We start from the raw sequence: 6000 nt of genomic DNA on the forward strand, positions 1-6000 counted from the left end.
CTACCGGCCTCATCGGATTCAAACTTTCAAAGAAGAATTGGAAAGACTGAGCATTCTTCAAGAATTGGCGTCGGCGGGAGCCCACCAAATGAATCACGTATGGATGCTTCGGCTGCACTCGCTAACCGCAAAGCAACGGTTGGTAGATGCCAAAGAACTTCGGATCAAAGAGGGGCGTTGCCTCGCCTTTGATCCCGCCAACACGGAGGTGAAAGTCAAGCTGCATTGGGTTCCTTATGACGTGCCAAACTGCCAGGTACGTCGAGAACTCGACCGCTTCGGCAAGGTGACGGACATTAGTCGTGACCATTTCAGTGAGAAGGGATTTGAGAACGTCGAGTCTAATACGCGACTCGTTCAAATGACGCTAAGAAGGTACGACTGTGGACGACATTCCGCACGAGTTGCGCATAGAAGAATGCAAAGTACTTGTCATCGTTCCTGGAAGGGCTCCTTTGTGCCTCCGGTGCCGCCTTGCTGGAAATATCCGCCGTAACTTTCGGGTTCCGCGTTGCAACGAGTGTCATCGCTACGGACACGACAGCGAAAGCTGCGTAAATATGTACGCCTTCATCGCCCGAGAACGCCGAAACGAAGACGTGGATGACCTAACAATGGATGAGGTGGAGGCTAAGGACACAGCTGCGAGCGACCTGCCAGAGGGGCAGCCCGGAGATGAACCGAGGAAGCCGGCCACCAGCCGTCCAAGCGACGAGGCAGCGTCTTCGTCCCAACGTGCCAAGGAACCAAAGAATGCGGTAAGGGAGGCGGATGAAACATCGCCCCCCACAGTTCGACCGCAGCCGGCCGAGAAAGTGGCGAAGGCTACCGACGACGACTTCGTACACAACCCACTCCAGGAGGGAGACGAGGACACAGATCAAGTGGACATGATCGACACGTCGGTCCAGTTAAAAAAGCGGACGCTCGAACAAGTCTCCCCGACGGCGCCAGCGGATGACACTCTTGGCAAAGCCCAGCTGGGTCACGTGAAAGGCGCAAAAAAAAAGCTGAAAAACAACAATGCCAGGTACTGCCGAGGACGTACGTAGACACAAAGACTCCAAGTGAGTGTACGGTGTATACGTCAACCTAATTTTTGAATGTTTTCTTTTCCTTTTTTTTGTTTTTTTGTTTTGTTCTCCGTAACTTTTCAGAAAGTGTGTAACCCTCAGTTAGCGTCACAGAAACAAACAGAAAATAACAGACCTACCAACCCCAATTCGCATCGGAACACTCAACATTCGAAGCTTTAATTCAGGGAAAAAACAGTACCAGTTACAGCATTTACTAAGCGAGGAATACATTGACATACTTGCCATTCAGGAAACTAAAATGTAACATGATGACAAGATTGAGCGTGCTTTAAGACCTTTTTTAAGCCGATATAAAGTATCTGTCAGCCATGCTGTCGGTCTCTCGACCGGTTGTTTCTTATTTCTCCCTAAAAGAGTAGAACTGAGAGATTTAAATATAGTCACGGACGCAAGAGGCAGGTTTATAATATGCGACTTCACCTTGCACAATCAAAAGTGAAGGATTCTGTCTATATACGCACCAAACCGAGTCAAAGATAGATGTTTGTTCTTTTCGGACTTGGATCCATACCTAGAGTGCGATCGTGCGGTTGTCCTACTAGGGGGCTATAATTGCGTATGCAGAAGTGAGGACAGAGCGCCAGGAGAAATGCATACAGACAGGAGCGTAACGCTTTTGAAGAGCATATTAAATAAGTATGGCTTAGAAGACGCTGTGTAACTGACAGATTCGAAACCCAAACCTCGGGTCACCATTTTCAATCGTCTTCACACGCCCGTTTGGATCGTATTTGTGTATCAGCCGATATTGCCAGCGAAGTAACGAACTACGACGTAAGATTGATATTTTTTAGTGATCGCTGTCTTGTAACAGTGACCACGAGGAGTAAAAATATGCAACAAAAAGAAGTTCGATTGGGAGCTGTGGAAAATTAACGTTAGACTTCTCAGAGATGATATTTATATTGAGCAAGTGACGAAGACATGTGAAAAATTGACCATGATGAAACAACTTACTTACTTAGAAAGATAGGAATTTTTAAAGCAGGAAATAAGACAAGTCGCAATAGGAAGGTCATCGCAGCTCAATGTTTTGGCTTGAAACGAAAAAAGGTGCTGCGCGAGTGCTAGATGGATTTACTACAAAGTGAAAGCGATAAACCGGGGTCATGCGTTGCAGACATAAAGCAGGTCAAGGCCAAGCTGGACGCCTTCCAGCAAGAGTGTTATCGCGGAGCAGTGATACGAGCGCGATCTGAAAGATTTCTTTTAGGGGAGAAGCCCATGAAGCGTGCTCTAGGTGAGGAAAGAAAGTACGCGCTCCGAAAAGAAATCGCGGCTATTGAACATAAAGGGTGCATCAGTAATGACAAAGATGTCATCCAACGTGCCGTCCATGAACATTATTGTAGCATCTTCAGGGGTGACAAAAAACCGAACGGCACAGCCACCTTCGAGGACTTCGTAATGTGCCGGAGTTATTTCAAGAGGCGGGAGTTAGAAGAACCAATCACGGAAAGCGAGATAGGACGCGCGATTGAAAACCTTACTATGCTTAAAAGTCCTGGGCCAGACGGTCTCTGTGCTGAGTTTTATAAAACGTTAAAAAGTTATTTGTGCCCTTTTCTTTTTAAGGTAATAAGTGAAGGTTTCGAGCTTAAAGCGCTGCCCCCTTCCTTCCTTTAGACCCATACAGTTTTGATTCCTAAACCAGATGACGAAGTAAAACGAAGGCAAGTTACTGGATTCCAATCTATCACGCTCTGAAATGTAGATTGCAAGATATTTGCAAAGATTCTTAACAAGAGACTAAAACGCGTAATTACTGAGCTATTAGGACCGCAGCAAACTTGCGGTATCAGGGGAAGAGAAATTCAGAGTAACATATACGTCACTCGGTCTATTCTCGAAAGTTGTAAATCCGAAGGAAAACAAGTGGCGTTAATTGAAATTGATTTAGATAAAGCATTTGACATCGTCTGTCACGAGTTTCTTTGAAAAATTTTGGAAAGCGTGACCGTCGGCAAAACTGTTTTAGATGGTATCAGAATGGCCTGCTCCGGTTGTACGACAAAACTAACTGTGAAAAACGCTTTAGCCCCTTAAATACAAGTGCTGTCGTCCATGCGCCAGGGTTTTCCTTTCCCTCTTTTGTTATTCGCGCTATACCTGGATCCTCTCTGTTTAAGTGTGTTGCGCAGTGAGCTAGTGAACGGGTATGGCATGGGAGGCGTAGAAGTAAACATTTTGGCGTATGCAGACGACGTTGCTGTCTTCTGTTCTGACAAAAGAAGTGTCGCCCATGCCCTGGAATTGTGCAAGGCATTGTGGGTCTCTACAGGTGCTGTAATTAACATCAACAAATGCAGTAGCTTATGGCATGGCGAGTGGGCCACAGCACCCAGTAGTTACGAAGGAATTCAATGGAGTTGCACACCCAGCAGGTACCTTGGCGCACCTTTCCAGCATCTAAGGCAGACATCGATGCATTGTACAAATGTTACTTCTGAAATGAAAGAGCGCGCGACAAAATGGGGTTCCTGTGACCCTACAATTTTTACGAGATCCATGATGTGTAACATATTTCTGGCCGCAAAGGTGTGGTACGTGCTTCAAGTTTTGAGTTGTCCGCGAATATGTATACACAACATGCACCTTGTTTTTGCCTTGTTTGTGTCTAAGAATGCAGGAGAACCAATGCGAAGAGACAACCTTTTTAGTCATGTCCAAAATGGTGGCCTAGCATTGCCGCAACTATTTCTCCGTCCGACCAATTCCAGTTTTCTGATTTTGAGAGACCAGACGAACCCCCTCCTTCAGGTGATGCTCCTAACGAGGCTTGCTTCCCACCTTCCTTCTTTTGTTGTTTCCTCGGACATTGGTCGTACTGCTAGCCTGGTGGGCTTTGTGAAAGAAGGGGTCGACTCTTTCAAATTTTTGACGGCAAGGTACTCACTTGATTACTTGTGCACCATTTCGCGAAAGAAGCTGTACCGCGATCTCCTTGATAATTTATTCCCCGCACCGATGTACCGGACGCTTTTTGCGGATGAACCAGGGAAAGATGTTCTAGTTCACGTGAAAAAGATGCGTATCCCGCCCTCAGCCACCCCCCCCCCCCCCCCCCCCCAAAAAAAAAAAAAAGCAGCTTTCTTCTTTTTTTTTTTTTTTTTTTTTTTTTGCGTAGCGATACCCTGCCTGCTAAACTCTGGCTGGGTAAACGAGGCATGGTTGTCCCCGGGGGCGTCAACTGCCCACTTTGTAAAGTTCCCGAAGCTCTTAAAAACTATTTTTTGCACTGCTGGGACGCAATATATATATATATTTTTTTTGGTATGTGTTGAACCGATCTTTAAAGAAAGAGCTTTGTATAACACCCCACTCTATCCGTTTTTTACCTACCGAACAGCACAAGGGCCTACCATATGATATGATAATGCTATTCGGTTTGTTTTGCTGTGGAAGTCTAGGATGACTGTCAGACATCCGGAGCGACACCCCAAAACAGCGCGCATCTTCTTTATTGACTTAATTGCGCAGATAGGCTGTGTATACGAACGGAACGAGTGCCCGCCGGAGTGGATAACGGGGTTGAATAGCCTTGCGCAAATGAAAGAATTTTAAGTGCAAATCGCCCATAAGCACTGGGCCGATTTAAGGAAAAAAATGTAAATATGTGTAAATAGCTTGTACATATGTTTGTCGGTTGAATGAAGATATAAATAAAAAAACTCAGTATGTCTTAGTCAGTAGTGTAGCTGGCTTGCAACCGAAAGGTCTAGGGTTCGAATCCCGCCTAAAATGATTCAATTTTATCTTTAAGGCGAATGAAGAACTTCATTAAGTGAAGTCATTTGAGACGTGCAGTGTCCTTTATGATTAGCATTAGATGTCACGTTTTAATCACTTTCATTCCACGCGTGACGTCACGTTTTACGGGAGCGTTGTGGGTTATTTAAAATTCACGCGCGAGGTCATGCGGCTATACGTAAAGACCATATCGACCAATCGGAGGGCATCCGTAACTTACACAAAACTTACGATCATTTTGTTTCGGGAATATTCAAAAGTTCGTAACTTTGTCGTAAGATAAATTTATGAACTTTTTGTCGTATGAATGTTTCGGGAGTCTGGCTTCAGATTTTCCCCTCACGACGCCACCGACGTCGGCTTTTCTGCGACACGTGCTCCTTAACGCTATGGCGTTAATAATAGGCGTCATTCAGTCGTTTGTTCGACGAGGTTATTGACAGAACTATCAAGGGCTCTGTCTGAGGTTATGAATTAAGTTATTTCTTCTTAAGGTTAAGGTAACCACAAATTAAACTTAAATTCGTAATCATGACTATAGGAATCACGTCGCATTGTAGATGTGTCAATCTTCGCCGCTTAAATCTGCTCTGTGCCCTTTACAGAACATAGAAGACGCCGGTGCTCCTTTTGATTATTAGTTCAAATGTGCAATTTTCTTTGCAAATGCTTTAATAATGAGATGCAGTTTAACCAGGAAAACAGATGTTCTTTCTGTCAACACTGCAGCTTGTGCAAGAGCGCCTAAATGGGCATCATTGACTTGAAGTTATACCTTCTTGCCGTTCCGGTGCCGTTCCGACTTTGAATCCTAATAATCCGTCACGCACAGTGCTTGATTTTAAGAACTTAATCTGGAAGCCGTCACTGCGATTCTCAAATGATGAGGCAAATGAAGAAGCCCAGAACAATTTTCGTCACATATATTATTTTTGCGCTCACGTAGTATAAAGAAGCCGACGTAATGTCATAAAACAGCGAAACATTTGTATTTATTTAAGCTAAAAAGTGTAACAGCTTGCGTCTCCGCTGTCGATGAGTAATTTTCTGAGCTGTACGACAACTATCCTGCCGTTTACATGTGTGAACCACGCAGAAATGACTGCATGAAAGCAGACTGATGCAATGCTTGTCCGCCTTTAAACCTGAATGA

This window comes from Ixodes scapularis, unplaced genomic scaffold (assembly GCF_016920785.2).
Source record: "Ixodes scapularis isolate PalLabHiFi unplaced genomic scaffold, ASM1692078v2 PGA_scaffold0__279_contigs__length_252992795, whole genome shotgun sequence".
NCBI lineage: Eukaryota > Metazoa > Arthropoda > Arachnida > Ixodida > Ixodidae > Ixodes > Ixodes scapularis.